At 42.5% G+C, this 16655-nt stretch overlaps 1 protein-coding gene across 1 annotated transcript in view; it reads left to right on the forward strand.

Annotated features, from left to right (window-relative positions):
* The window catches only part of LOC144682943 (protein diaphanous homolog 3-like), a 786894-nt gene that overhangs the window by 707880 nt on the left and 62359 nt on the right, over positions 1-16655 (forward strand). The window lies entirely within an intron of this gene.

Below are 16655 nucleotides of genomic sequence, written 5' to 3' on the forward strand. Positions count from 1 at the left end.
TAGATGATGAACTCTCTCCTCCATCCCCACCCCCTTTCCGATCCCCGTTTTTCTAATAATTTATATATATTTTTCTTTTCCCACCTATTTCCCCTATTTTTAAATGTATTCATTTCAAATCCATTGTTTTATCTCTACCTTTTAGCCTATTTCAATCCCTTCCCCCCACCCTACCCCCACTAGGGCTATCTGCACCTTGCTTGTCCTGCTTTCTACCCTTAATGTCACCATTAGCACATTTCTTAGCTAATATCACCACCATGAACACCTCTTTGTCCTTTTGTCTATGACATCTTTTGGCAATCTCCACCTATCACTGGCCCTCTATGCAGCTCTACCTGTCCCCCCCTCCCTGCCCCCCTAAACCAGCTTATATTTCACCTCTTTTCTATTTTTCCTTAGTTCTGTTGAAGAGTCATACGGACTCGAAACATGAACTGTATTCTTCTCCGCAGATGTTGTAAGACCTGCTGAGTTTTTCCAGGTAATTTTGTTTTTGTTTTGTACTTGAAATCTATGCCTCCTGGTAAATGACCTCTCTACATAGGGAAATAGGTCCTTCCTACCCACTCTGTCTGGACCTCTCATAATTTTATACATCTCAATTAAACTGGCCCTCAGCCTCCTCTGTTCCAAAGAAAACAACCCAAGCCTATCTGATCTTTCCTCATAGCTCCCTTGCCTTGTTTGCCCTTCCCAAACCTCATGTTTCTCCCGACTGAATTCCAATTGCCACTTTTCTGCCCACTTGACCAGTTCATTGATACACTCCCACAATCTACAGCCTTTTTTCTCCTTATCAAACAGACAGCTAATTTTTGTGCTAGTTGTAGAGTTCTTTGGCATTCCCCCTACATTTAAGTCTATATCATTGAGAAGTGAGGGACCTAATACTAAGCCTTGCAGGATCTCACTGGAAACAGCCTCCAGTGACAAAAACGCCCACTGACTGCTACCCTTTGCTTCCTTTCACTAAGCCAAGTTTGGATCCAACCTGCCACTTTCTCTTGTCCCCTATAAGTTTTACTTTTCTGACCAGCCTGTCATGTGGGACCTTGTCAAAAGCCTTGTGAAATTCCATGCGGATGACATCAAATCTGCTACCTTCAGCCCTCCTTGTTACCACCTCAAAAAGTTCAATCAAATTAATCAGCCACAATTTTCCCTTAACAAATCCATGCTGACTGTCGTTGATTTATCCATGCCTTTCTAAATAAATATTTAGACTGTCCCTCAAAATGTTTTCCAATAATTTACCTACTACTGAGATTAAGCTGCCTAGTTAGTAGTCATTTGCCCAATCCCATTTTCCCTTTTTAAGTAAGATTAGCCGTTCTGCAGTCTTCTGGCACCCACCCTGTATCCAGAGAGGATTGGAAAATGATGGTTGGAGTCTTTGTTATTTTCTCCCTTGCTGTTCTCAAACACCTGGGCCTGGACTTTTAGGTCGGCGGGCGGGCGGGATCGGCGGGCCCGGGATTGGCTGGAGAACTGACTGCCGCTTGCGATCAGTCCCCGACCGCGAATTCATGCTGGCTGGCCAATTAACGGCCAGCCAGCGTGAAGCATGGGCTGAGAAGCTCAGCACTGCCTGGGTGAGGGTGGGAGGAGGACAGGGGCTGACATCAATGAGGGCGCGGGCCAGCACTGATAGAAAACTCCCTGAAGGCAGAGAGCTGCCTCAGGAAGCTGAAGACCTGAAAAATCAAAAATAAAGTTTCAGAAGCTGAAAGAAAGTGTCCATGCACCATAATAAATCACCTGAAAATGTAATTACTGAAAATGCTGCCCACAGAAATTTATTTATATTTTATTCCAAACACGGAAACCTCATCCCATCCGTGGGTGAGGTTTAATGAAAAATGTAAAGGCCGCCTGGCCGATTCGCCCATCCACCAACCGTGAGGTTGGATGGGCAACAAAAAATTGCAAACAATTGTGCATTAATGGACTTAATTACCCTCTTAATTGTAAGCAGGCGCGCTTCTGACTTTAGCATGCGCCCATCGACCGAAATATCGCATGAGTGCGGGATGACATCAGGACGCTCGCCTGACGTCATCTCGCGCAATTTCACGCCAGATAAGGTTGAGCGCGCCCACCCAATCAGTGTAAAATTCTGCCCTGGGATGCTTTCATCCAGGCCTGATGGGTTAATTTCAAAGATGCTGAACCCTTAATATGTCATCTTCACCTTCACATTCAATATTTCACAGTCCTCCTTAACTACAATGTTTCCAAAAGGTTTCTAAATGGCTCTTCTCTTTCCTTAGTTTTCTTGTTGCTATTTATGTATCTATAAAACATATTTGAATTGTCCTGATTTTACTGGCCAATATTCTTTCATGCACCCTATTTGCTTTCCTCATTTCCTCTTTTATTTAACCTCTACACTTTCTATACTCCAGGGTTTTTTTTTTGCAGTATTTAGTCGTCAATATCTAACATAAGCTTTCCTCTTTAGCCTTTTCCTACCCTTTATGCTCTTTGACATCCAGGGAGCTATAGATTTGGGAGTCTCACCCTTTTTCGTTGTGGAAACCTCTTTGTTCTGAACACTCACTAGCTCCTTCTTGAAAAATTCCCAATACTCTGACACTAATTTACCTTCAAGTAGTTGTTTCCAGTCCACTTTTGCAAAATAACATCTCTGCTTAGTAAAATTGGCTTTTTCCCAATTGAGAGCTTTTATCCTTAGTCATCCCTATCCTATTCCATAAGTATGTTAAATTTAACTGAATTATGATCTATACTACAAAAACCTTGTTCCTCTTATAACCCTCCCACCTGCCCAGCTGTATCCCCTATGACTAAGCCCAGAACTGCTTCTTTTGTTGGGATTGCTATATACAGGCTAAAAAAAAAATTCTGAATGCATTTTAAGAATTCTGTGACCTCCACGCCTTTTAGATTGATTTCATTGCAGTTGATATTAGGGTTGTTGAAATCCCCTTCTATTATCGTCTCATTGTTATTGCATTTCTCACAGTTTGCCGACATATTTGCCCTTCTCTTTCCCTTTGATTATTTGGGAGTCTATAGTATACTCTCAGCAGTGTGACTGAACCTTTTTTTGTCATTCAGTACAACCCACATAGCCTTATTTGATGATCCTTCTAGCATATCATTCCTCCTTACTGCTGCAATTGTTTCTTTAACCACTATTGTGCCCCCCACCCCTTTTTTATTCCTCCCCATCTTGTCTGAATACCCAGTAACCAGGAATGTTGAGCTGCCATTCCTGCCCTTCTTTAAGCCATGTGTCAGTAATAGCTATGATGCCATACTTCCAAATGTTTACCTGTGTCCTTAGTTCATCTGCCTTATTCGCTAGATATTTCGCATGGAACTATATAATACAAAGCACTACCAAACCCCTTTGTTATCTTTTTTCCAGCCTCTGCTTCCTCCCTTTTCCACACTTGTGAATTAATTTTCTGCCTTCCATTTCCAGCTTTGCTTCTGACATTTCTGAAACTACACTCTGGGTCCAATCTCTTGCCAAGTTATTTTAAACTCTTTTTGGGAGCAATAGCAAACCACCCCACGAGGATATTAGTCCTGACCATGTTGAGGTGCAACCCAACTGGCTCATAAAATTCCCACCTTACCCAGAATCCTATCAATGTCCCAGGAATGTAAAACCTTTCCTCCTTCACCATCTCTCCATTCATCCGCACTATCCTCCTATTGCTGTATAAGTTTGAAAGTGATACCGGTAATAATCCAGAGGTTAACATTCACGCCATCTAAGTGCCAGGCAATGACCATTTCCAGCTAGAGAGAAATAATCATCTAACCTTCCAAACTTGTGACCCCTACTGCCTAGAAGGACAAGAGTTGGCGGTGGCATGGGAACACCACCACCTGCAAGTTCCCCTCCAAGCCACACGCCGTCCTGACTTGAAACTATATCGCTGTTCCTTCACTGTTACTGGGTCAAAATCCTGGAACTCCCTTTCTAACAAAACTGTGGGTGTACCTACACCACATGGACTGTAGTAGTTCAAGAAGGCAGCTCACCACCAGCTTTTCAAGGGCATTAAGGTATGAGCAGCTAAGGTCGGTGTTAGCAAAACTCACCTCCCATGAAATAAAAAGAATCTACCCTGCGAGGTCCTGCTTATTAATTTCTTTCCTACCTCTTTAAAATCTGCCTGCCTTCTACCTATGTCTTTGGTACTGACATGGAGTACAACCACTGACTGATCACCCTTCTCCTCCCCCACCCCCCACAAACACCTTGAAGCCATTCAGTGACATCCTTGACCCTAGCAACATACCATTCTGGAATCACATCTGTGACCGCAGAAATGCCTATCTATATCCCTAATTATTGAACCCCTGACAAGTGCTTGGCTTACAAACCTTCCCCATCCCCCTGTACAGCTGTGTTATCCACAGTGTGGTGGACTTGGCTTTGCTGTACTCTTCAGCTCTTCGCCTTGTGGATACACTGCAGGGACTCCAGCTGCTGCTCAAGCTCAGAAACTCAGAGCTCGAGCTCCTCCATCTGACAACGCTTTCTACATGTGGTTGTCGAGGACAGGAGAAGCATTCAACAGGACTGAGGTTCCCAACCATGCCTCTATTTATTGTACTATTAGCTAACCTTACCAGAAATAAACTTAAGATTTTGGATTATATTTGATTAATTTAGTTTTATTTTTCTTTAATTAATTAATTAGTTTATCTACTTATCTAGTTTAAGCTATTTATTTCATAAACTTGTAGCAATTAGAATTTCTCAGTTCTGAGTTTAAGTTCCCTTGTTTAGAGAGCAAAAAAACTGTAATATTCATCAACCAATCACCAACCTGCTGTCCTGTGGCATCACTCCTTGATTTTGTTATTTTTGAATTCTGAACACCATCTGAATCAAATGATAGGAAAAATCTATAAAGGAAAAGAATAAGAATTGCAATTACTATAAATGAAAACAGAAAATGCTGGAAACACAATGGGTCTGCGAACATATGAAAGAGAAAAGGATAGGTATGGTCTATTCATCAGAACTGAAAACTGAATGAACCAAGCCAATTGTAAGAATAAGAAATGGGTCGAAACAACATGGAGGAAGCTAATAGGTTGAATGACCTGTAAACTGCTAAATAGGAACAGGAGCAAGCAATTCAGCCCCTCGAGCTTGCCCCTCTAGCTGATCTGTACCTTAGATCCAGTTGCCTAATTTAACACCATAATCTCTTCACACTTTTACCAAACAAAAATCAGTTGATCAAGCTTAAAAGCTCCAATTGTCCCATCATTGGGGGAGAGAATTCCAACTACTCTTTGTTTGAAAAAGTGCTTCCTATTTTCTCTCCTGAATGGCCTAGTTCTAATTTTAAGATTGTGCCCCTTGTTCCTAATTTTCCCCCATCAGAAGACATAGGCCAGAATTTAGTCGGCGCAATGGCCTGACGACTGGCCTGAAAGTCGGGACAAACCCCAGCTCCATATTTCGGATGTCCAATAACTAATTAATTGGCGTCAGGGCTCTCATTCCTTTAAAGGTCAGGAGCCCAGCTCCAAGAGCTGCCAGTCAATCGAAGTGCTGACAGCTGAGCAGTTTCAGCAATGCTATTGACTGGGTTGTCCACTGCTGGGACTGCACCTAGCAGAGAGGATGCGATCCACCCTCCCAGCCATTGGTTGGAATTTAATGCCACCCCCGAGGCGAGTTTGGAGGCTGGTGGAGGGGGGTAGATTTAATTGGGTGGGAGGACCCTACTGCCTTCCCACCTCTGTCCTGATCAAGCCTGGGGCAGGAGAGTTCTGGATGACTCTCCCATTCTAGTGCCATTGAGATCCCTAAGTGGGCAATTAATGCTCAATTAAGAGCCTCATCCACTGCCGCTGGCATTCAGCCAGAGGCAAGCGGGGGACTCGCAATGCAACAAGCCAGAGAAGCAAAACCCTGATTGAGGAAACCAACATCGGCAAGGGGAGGGCCTGCTGAGAGCTACCCCTCTACCCTTGCTGCTGAGCCCCCTTCTCTCCCATATCTTGGGACTGCACCCTGTGACCTCAACAGGCACTTTCCCCACATGGCGGAGGGCCCACACACCTCTGATAAAATGCCAGCGGCAGCAGGAAGAGGCCTTTAAGTGGCCTTTAATTGGTCCAATTGGCCTCTGAGTGTGAGGGGCCATCCTCCACCTTTCCTGCCGCTGGTAAACTGCCCTTGTGGCGGGAAAGTGGTGGGCACTCCAACACTGCCTTCCATTGCCATTTTATAGGTCATTTGACCTCCGAACCAATCCCTATAAAATTCAGCCAATTGTTTCTAACAGAAAAGCAGGTGTTATAAAAGATATGAGGAAATATCTAAAAGGGCAGAAATCTTAAATGCTTAAAAGTAATAAGAAATGTCTACATAAGAGAATGAGGGGCTAGCCGTCTAAGTAGGAGGAAAACAGGAAATATTGGAGACATCATAGAGTAATTTACAGCACAGAAGGAGGCCATTCGCCCCATCGAGTCCATGCCAGCTCTCTGCGGAATCCCCACTCCCCCGCTCAGACCCTACAGCCCTGCAAGCTTATTTCCTTCAAGGGCCCATCCAATTTCTTTTTGAAATCATTGATTGTTTCCACAGTTGGTTTGCTGGTCCCAAATTAGAAAAAAATTAACCAACATGCAGGTCAGTGTTCTCCACCCAGAACTGTGTCTACATCTGAAATATGAACCAACCTGTGTTCCAAATCACTATGGTTGTGATTTGTGATTGTCTGCTGGTTTAATGGTGAGAAAGGAAATGCTGGGTGCAGTGTTGAGAGCTGACCCCTTATAAACTGAACCAAGCATTACAGAGATATTCTAATTTTTAAAAATTCAACTCAAAAAAAGGAAAATAAATTTTATTTTTCACAAAGCCCTGGTCAATGGCGTGGGAAGAAATTAGCAGCAGGTGTTGTATCTGTTGCAATTGCACATGAAGTTCCCAGGGCAAGACAGCTGGAATTTGAAGTGTACCATGTATTCTGGAGGGGTCTGTCCCTCCAGAAAGTGGGGGATGGGTAATAAGAAGAGGTGTTTGCTGAGACCATTCTGTAGCCGGAAGAAATGACTTATAAAATGCAACGGTTGGTGAAGCTGAAAGTGAGGATAAGGAAGAATCTGTTATTGATGTTATAGTAGATGCAGGGATATTGGGACAAATACATTAAGGGCCTCATGACGAGCAAGATCAGCTGAGGAAATAAGACAATTCAGAAGCTTTGATCCTGAAAATTAAATAATCAGAGCAAATCTAATGGAGACCAAAAAAAAAACTGAAAAGAAGCATAATCCAGATCATTGTAGGAGTCTTTTGGGGTTGCAGTAGGTGTGTGTGGATATCCTGTTGCCAGAGATGTATAGGAAGAGGTTCAGAAAGAAACAAGTCAGAGATGGATAAAGTGGGCTTAGCTGAGACCCAAGTGCACTCCCAGAATGCCAGTATTTCAATAAAGAACTAAGTGGAGATTAAACAAATAAATTGTTGAGGGTGAGAGTATGTTTAGCTGAATCGGGGAAGGGTGGTGGTGGTGAATGAGGACCAATTGAGCCACTGTTCAAGAAAGGAGCAGAGGAAAGGATTGAGATGAAAGGCACTCTACATCTATGGAGAAAAGGAGACAATTAATCAAGAATACCTGGAATCAGCAAAGTTCTAGAGGTGTTAGGCAAGTAGTGATGTAAATAGGTAGAAACTGGACGAAGAGCTAAAAATAGACAACTTAGGAGAAAACTAGTTTGGTGAGACAGGAGCAGGTTGAAACAATTGGACTATCAAGACAGACCTACACAGTCAAGGAACTATGGGTGGAATTTTCCCATCCTGCCATGGGTGAGTTTTGTGGTGGGCAGGAGTGGAGAATCTAGCGTGAACCAAAAAATCAGAAACCCACTGGCCATATGGGTACAGTCAATTCCATCCTGCACTCTTGGGAAACCCAAGAAAGCTGCAGAGCTGTTGAATCTCGCAGCCTGGCTACCTTCATCGAGAGCAAACATCACATGGTGATGTGCCTTGCTGTAGAGGGCATCTATGATCATCTTTGTGCAACTATGTGTTGCAGACGGTGAGATGCCATGAAGCCCCCTGTGGATCCCTGGAATGACCCTCAGGCAAAGAAATTGAGGGTGATGGTCACCTTTAAAGCCACTGGCAGGGGATAGCCTTCCACTCCATGGGGAGTTAGGTCTTCATGAAAATGTGGCAGATGTAATCTACTAGAGCTCGGGACAAGCACAGACATGCGTGGCATTGTCTCTCACTCATTTGTAGATAGGAGAGCCTTCTTCAGTATACCCTAGGTCTGGCGAGTGTCCTCAGTTGTCAGGATCTCTCCTCCTGACCCTCTTGTTCTTGCCCTGGCTCCCTTTGACTCTGGACCTCAGGCGGGGCCTCCTCCTGGAGATGCGCTCAGTGCCGCCTCTCCCACCTTCTCCTCCTCTATTACATTAGAACCCTCAAAAAGGCAGCATTGAGTCATGGATCCATAATTGCTTTCTCCTCTCTGAAACCAAAGATTGAACACATTAATAATTAACAGGTCACCATGAATGTGAATCTCACAGAGGGAGACTATCACTGCAAGAGAGGATGGCTAAACCTCAAAATAAGCTGATTCAAATGTATATAATAGCGCCTTCAGTTGACCAAGCCATTCACATAAACATCAAATGTATTTACAAGAGTGCAATATTTTTACAGTGGTAGCACACCTGTGACCCAAAAATGATTTCAATATTTCTTAATTTTCCTAACCCTATCACTACACCTGGCTGCAGCCCCAACATCTGCAGCAGAGGTGGAGGCAGCCTGCTGACTGTTACATCCTGATGCTGTGATGACCTTGGCAGATGTCCTCTGGTGACCCAAGGCCTTGAGGGCCCCAGCCTGATAAGGGTCTGCTGCTTAGGTGCAGGTGCACCCTCCTCGGCCTGAGCAGCTGGAGTGCATGGGATCACAGGCAGAGGGGACCCTGAATGGCAGGACATCTTTGGAATATCCTGTGAGGAAACTCCTGGGTTGTCCGGCTGATGATGATCCTCTCTGAGGGTGCCCGAGGGCCCCGCCCTGACTCCTTGAGGAGAAAGTGCACTCAGAGAGATGTCAAGGTGCCTCATCTGACTCAGACTGAGCAGGTGGCTGGTCTCCAGCAGCCCTCTGAATGCTGGACACTTGGGCTATCCCTGCCTCCGACTGCTGTGGGGACATGTCAGTGAAGTTTTCTCCAGCAGGGGAGCCCAAGCCTAATGTAAAACTATGCCTCACCGAGGTGTGTGTCTCTGTGCTGGTGGAGGGTGCGGTTGGGCACTGTGATGGTACTTCCTCTGCTTCCTTTTTGGGTGTGGCCTGGGGGCTGGGACATATGGTGGGCAGCCTTGTGGGTCTTGATCTGCTGGTGCCTATAAAAGAGAGAAGAGAGTTTTAGTTGATGAGCATGTGGATTACGAGATTGCTTGTCACTCACTCTGATTGTCAGGATGTGATGAGCTGATGGAGGTGTGATCTGTTCTAGGTTGTTGAGATAATCTGATCTCCCCTTCCTCACAGGACCTATCCTTGACCTCCCCAGTGATCTCGGGCATCCTTCTCGAGTTCTGTGAGGGCAATTATGCCGGCCCTCCCTTCCTCAGTCTGTGCTCTTTTACGGCTGTTGTGGGAAAGCTTGCGCTGGATGAAGACTAAAGAAAGGCATATGATGAGAAGGGATGGACCATAGGCTGGGAAAGATGCTTGTCCCCTGTGTGTGGTAAGCTCTCCCCAGAAGGGACTGAGGATGGAGTGTACGCAGCATGACAGATGGGATGGTGGTGATGTGAAAGCTTTTATGAGACAATCGGTGGTGATATGTGTCCCCCACTAATAGTTGTGTGACATCCCTGAAGAGATTACATGATGCCATGATGAGAGCTTGATATTGGAGGGAGTTGAAGAATAACTTAAAAGCAAAAACCTGCAGATGCTGGAAATCCAAAACAAAAACAAAAATACCTGGAAAATCTCAGCAGGTCCGGCAGCATCTGCGGAGAGGGACACAGTTAACGTTTTGAGTCCGTATGATTCTTCAACAGAACTAAGTAAAAATAGAAGAGAGGTGAAATACTAATAATATTTCACCTCTCTTCTATTCTTACTTAGTTCTGTTGAAGAGTCATACGGACTCAAAACGTTAACTGTGTTCCTCTCTGCAGATGCTGCCGGACCTGCTGAGTTTTTCCAGGTATTTTTGTTTTTGTTGTGAAGGATAACTTACCCAGGTTGAGCAGATGAAATCATTCATTCTCTTCCTACACTGGATAGCATTTGAGTGTGGTGGCCAGCCACACTGACATCCTCTGCGATGGCCTCCCAGGCCGGAGAGGCTAGTATGCTCTCTGGAGCCGTCCCTGAGATTTAGGACATCCCTATCTGCACACTCCTCATATCAAGGCCTGGAGGGTGCTGTGGCTGAAGCAGGGGCCTTCTTTAGGCTTGCAGCCTTCTTCATTTGGGTGGAAAACATCTTTAATGGTCTCCTGGACACAGGTGGGCTGGAGAGAGTGAGATGTGTGCGCTCAGCTGGCATTTAAGTATGGCTGCTGACCTTCAACCCTGCCAGGTAAGGGCGGGGTGGACGAATCAGCTTCCGACCCACCAGGTGATTCAGAGAGACACTCACCTATGCATAATTAATGAGCTTGCAAGTGTGGAATTGGCCGCGATATTCCGCATAGCAGGATACGCACCTTGGAACCTGACCATCACTGCACTTACTTTCAAAAACGGAAAATTTCACCCCATGAGATTAAAGATAAAGTAGGGATTTATCCCTATATAAATTGAGATTTCTGTAAGAAATGGAATGGTTGATAATCTGGGATGTGATGATTTGCCATTTGTTAGTGGGTTGTGGTCCAGCAGGAAATAGAAGGAGGAGTCAAAATACGACATTCAGACTGACCTAACAGCTCTTTCTCAATAGCATCTCCACCTTGCTGATCCCGTAACACCAGCACTGGCCTAGCAATACCCTGAAACTCACTCACTCAATCTTCTTGGTGCTTGCTTCCCTTGATTTCTGATCTTTAACAGGTTTTGACTTTGCTTCCTACACATTTTTCTCTTTTCCTTGTACTTGACTTGCCATGTGCTCCTAGGCTTACTTACTGTAATCAATATTGTAGAAGATACTAGTTATTTTTTTTAAATAACCAATTGTTTCTTCTATAAATCTCATAGTTCCCAACTCACACAGGCTGTTTTTGCCTTCAACTCAAGCTACACAATATTTTTATATATAATAATATTAGCATTGCTAAAATATCATATCCCGGGTGTAGTAATTGTAGCTTTAAGGAATGTAGTGACTGTAGCTTTAAGACTACATTCCTTAAAGCTACAGTTACTACATCGGGATATGGCCATCGCAGGACAAACAACTCTTATATTTGTGCATATTTGGTATTTGTAGGTTTCTCCTCTTGCAACATGATGGGACTGTAGTTTGGAAAAGATTGTCTGTGCCATTGCCTCATTAGTGGTTAAGTCTCAATTCAGAACACCAAGTTTTATTAGTATCTGTAGCTTGAAATACATTCAGATTAATGGATATAGATTTTTAGATAAACTCAGAAATTCCATGTTCCATATCTCTGCAGCCTTTAAACAGAAATGACTTGTTACCCTGCCATAGGAAAGAAAGCTGCTTCCCATAAGCAGCAAAATGAGTACAAATGTTAACGAGCCATTGAAACAAAATGTTCCAGTTCTCTGAGTAGTGCTGATGATGAAACATGGAGCAGATCATATATTATGAAATTAACAGGGTTTTTGAAATGAATTAGCTATGCAATGTCTGACGAAATGAGGCAGCACTACTATTCCATTGTGAGTAAATTTCAGGATTGCCATTGCAATAATGTTAGCAGAACACCTGAGTTTAAGAGTTGGTATGGAAAGATCAATTTGCAAAGAGTAATAATTCAAAACTCATTAGTGGTAACACCATGGGATTATATGTGTACATATTAAATTGATTAATTATGACTTTCTTAAAAATGTTCGTTGTCCTACTTTAGAGCAACAATTATGTATTCTTAAGACTCCACAAAATATTTAAGGAATAGGAATAAATACATAATAACATAGTAGGTTGAGGCACAAGTTTCAAGACATTCTAAACTATGAATTTAAATGAGTCCCTTCTGTTGACATTGCCCACTAGGGATCCTTCCCTTTCTTCTCTGTAACATGAATAGGATAATTAGATGATATTTTGAAATCCCAAGATTTATTTTAACAAGACACAACAGAATGCTGCAACAGAATTTGAATTGCAACAACGCAGAAATCAGGGCCCCTCTCCCCACAATCCCAGCTGTTCCAGTTGATATGTACACTTTCAAGTGGCATTTCTCTAAGTCTAAGCACAATGCAATCAGATGTAATAATACTAGGATCGAGATCACTGAATATTCTTTCAGAGCCATTTGTAAGCAGTAAGTTAATATATTATTCAGACTTAAATGGATTAATTTAACTTCAGTGTTCATATATTTCTTTCAACAAATATGTTTGCATTGATAAATTACTGTCTGCAATTCACCACCACCTTCTCAAGGGCAATTAGGGGTGGACAACAAATGCTGGCCTAGCCAGCAACACCCACATCCTGTGAAAGAATAAAGAAAAGATGGCTTTTCACACGTTTTACAGGACCAGTTTTGTCACCAGTTGATTGCGTCAAACTGTAAATATGTGGGCTAATACTCTGGTGCCTTCAATGAAGCCAACACTTCTACCAATGTATGAACTGTGGAAACAGTGGGCATATCTGTTTCGAGTACAATCTCATCTGTTCACAATATCCTGTCCCATCAACTGTTATATATCATAAGATCTCTGAGTATAGCTCCCTTACACTGATGACAGTTTGCATAATTGTCTCACTATACACTAGAGCTTTTTAAAATACACCAGCAGAAACTCAGAGTGATCAAGGCTGACAATTTTCAAGAATATTTTTCCCAAGGGGTTAACTCTCAGCTCCTCAAGAGTGCTGGCAGCATTTTATCAGAATTCTTTTCAGCACCACAGTGGTCTCCTCAAGAATAGAGCCAACAGAACTTTAATGCTTTCCCCTCATAAAACTCTGGACTTTAATTTTTGGGGGAAACAGAATATGATCGAATTATATCAGAGCAAATACAGTCTTTGAGAAAATAATGCAAGACGGATACTCCCCATTTCTACCTCTCATTCTACATAAGATACAATCTTCAAAGATAATTGCTATTTTAATTGAAGTGGACCGTAAATAAATTGGATCTTGTTAACAGTGCAGAAACATCGAAGTTTAAAGCACAGAAAAATGTCTTTCTATCCACGAAGTCTGTTTTACCCTTTTGCTTGAACTATTCCAAACTAGTTTCATTGTCCTGCTTCCTCTTCATGGACATATATCTTGCTCTGCTTCAAATCTTTAGTATCCTTACAAGATATAATGATCTCTGTTTCAATCACTCCCTGTGGGAAAACATTCCAGTCTCTTGCACCCCGCTGCATAAAAAAAAACCTCTTAACCACTCTCTCCACTCCCTTAATGACAATTTGAAATTGATGACGTCCCCTCGCTCAATCCCCCCCTAACTCCACCCCCCCCGACTTTCCCCCCACCCCCCCACTTCATGAATGCTTCACACAGAGAAGCACCTTGACTTGTTGAACCCTGCTCTATTTGGCACTGCTTCCATTCAGAACCTCAATAATCTTAGATAATCTAAGGATCTCCTTTCAAGGAGAAGTGGATGTTTACCTTTCATAAATAAATTAAATCTCAAAGTACCATATATTTGATTTGATTTCCCATTATGTTATAGCCTTTTTCTGATAATTAGAGGTGATTTATGAGTAAAGTAGATTGGATTAGCCCAAAAATTTGAATTAAGCTATGTAAAGTCACAGCAAAATCTGAATATAGTGTGTTACAACCGGTTGAGGAGGGTTTGTCCTCTCTTCATTTGACCATGAAAGTCTTTTTTATTTGGAAAGATATACAGTAAGTACTTAACTTTCTATGCACTCTGATCATAAAAAAAACAATAAGACAGGTTTTCTTGAGTTTAACAAAGAAAGAAGTTAGCTTTGTTATACTTTAACCAATCTAAGTAAAAAAAAACGCATCGACTTTCACACACACACCCACCTTCATACACACACACACACACTCAAAGTTGACACCCGCATGCACAAATACAGATTACAGAGTGGGCAAGGATGGGTTGGTCAAATTAGGGTCCATAAAAGTTAAAAGGAATTCAGTCTGTCGCTTGGTGATGCGGCTGGCTTCAGGTGAATTCGGTGGTCTTCTGGTTTCAGCACTGAGGCAGGTTAAAACTGGAGATGAATGACCTATCTGTTCTTCTGGAGACGCAGCTGTAGAGTTGAGTTCTTTCTTTAAAATCTCTGTCACCTGGAGAGAGAGTCAAACAATAGCAGACAGGGCCCAAAAGCTTGAAGTTGAGTGGAGAGAGAGAGAGGAGGAGGGATCTCTCTCAGCTTCTCAGCTGCTTGTCCTCAGTTCTGCTGAGAAAACATGTGCTTAAAACATACAAAGGATTAGCGTGTCATGTGACCACCTCCAACAGATCATGTATTCCATTTGTAACTTGATTAGGTCAAGTCTTGGAACTCCCCCTCTTAGCAAGGGTCCCATTGTTCAAGTGATTAGGTTTGATAGTTTTTCACCACCCAGCTGAGTATCTCAATGTTGTGCTAATGGAATGGGAAATATGGTTAATTCACATTCCTCTGAGATCATTGTCTTTGATGGGTTTTTCCAGATATACAGTCTCCATCTCAATGGTGTTATAATATGGAATGCACAGTAATACCAATTAGGTAGCCATCTTGGCTAAGAGTTCAAGTCACTTTAGTCTGAGCTTTTAAAAAAGTCTGTTTTTTAAAAATGCAATTTATGTTTCCAGCCAGTGGATTAAAAATCATTAAGATTAAAGCAAAATACTGCGAATGCTGGAAATCTGAAACAAAAACAGAAAATGCTGGAAAAACTCAGCAGGTCTGGCAGCATCTGTGGAAAGAGAAACAGAGTTAACGTCCCTACGTTAACTCTGTTTCTCGTTCCACAGGTACTGCCAGACCTGCTGAGTTTTTCCAGCATTTTCTGTTTTTGATTAAAAATCATTATTTAGGATAAAGCATACCTTCATGACAAGTGTAGAAAATAAATTTGAATTATCAAATCAGTTGAATTAAGTGACCTTGAATTATGAGGAGTAGACAGCATGAAGAAATTTATTTTATTCCTTGGATCTAAGAACATGTGGTCATGGGTCTATTTACTATTTTTCATAGAAATCGATTTTATTATTTCTCAGCTTCCAATCAGACTGATCAGAATTCATTTAGCATCACTGTATTGCATTTCATATCTTTAATGTTGCCCATTCAGCCAAGGAGAGAACTTTTGCAATCGCATTTTATGGAAGTAACATGCATTTGTATTTTAATTCTTCCTTTGAGATCTCATTTTTTGTCACTTAAGCTAATGTACATCCCCTTATTTTTACAGTTTGAAATAATCTGAGCTGAACATTTCTCAAATTGAAGGCTGTCATTTTGACAATTTATGATAATCTTGACACAAAGGACTGGATTTTCATCAAGGGGGTGGATAAGTTGAGTCAAGAAACTTCCCCACTTGGCAGACCCACCTCCTTTAAAGGGCCTCTAGCCACCGTAATTTCATGCTGGGAATCCAAGGATGAATTGGAGATGGGCCCACTGTCTTCAGAGGGAGCCAGTGCCGAGGCGGGCTAGTCAGAAGGCCCGTCAGGGTTCTCTGCAGTTCGGCCCAGTTGTATTAAAGGCTGTTAGACCCTCTATCCCTCACCCACCCTTTATGTCCCCCCCATGCTCCTTCCATTTCCTCACCCAGCATCCTCCATACCCAGTCTCCCAGTATGCACTATGTATAGAACCAATGAGTGATATAAAAAATAGTAGGAATTCTTTGAAATATTCATGAAAAGAAATTCATTAAAAATCTCTTGAGAAAAAAAACTGCTGCCCTTAAAACCTTGTAAAAGCGCCAATCAAACAGGACCATTCATGGTATCAATAACAGAAGCTTTACCTCACTTCACACCTCTTAATCTTGTCCAAATAAACATATAGACATTGAGGGGGGGGGGAGGGGGGAACAGATCCAAGAAAGAATAACTTATTATAACCTCCTAAAGATGTCAGCAAATCAAAACTAACACTCCTCCTCCACATGTCTAAACAGATCCCTGCTCAGCTAATTCCATTTGTGAGTCTTGCAGCTCAACCAAGCATTCATAATGAGGCTATCTGGCAGCTGTATCAACAGAAACAGATGGCTAGGTTTCCAGTATTTCAGCAATCTGTCATTGGCCTGCAGTAGGAAAACTACCTGGTCACAATGTGCCTCAATAGATTGTACTCCACTTCAACAAAGCCACAGACTTCTCTCAATTGCTGTGTTCAACTTGCAGAAATACTAAAGTGAGCATATAACTTCAGAATGATGTTTTCTGTGTAAACATCAAGGCTTCCAACAGTGTACCTTGCTGCGTGTTGCAACCAGGTGAGAAGAGTTGAGCTAGCTTCCCTCTATTCAACCTTCTCAATTGGTCAC

Source organism: Cetorhinus maximus, chromosome 7 (genome assembly GCF_964194155.1).
Source record: "Cetorhinus maximus chromosome 7, sCetMax3.hap1.1, whole genome shotgun sequence".
Taxonomy (NCBI): Eukaryota; Metazoa; Chordata; class Chondrichthyes; order Lamniformes; family Cetorhinidae; genus Cetorhinus; species Cetorhinus maximus.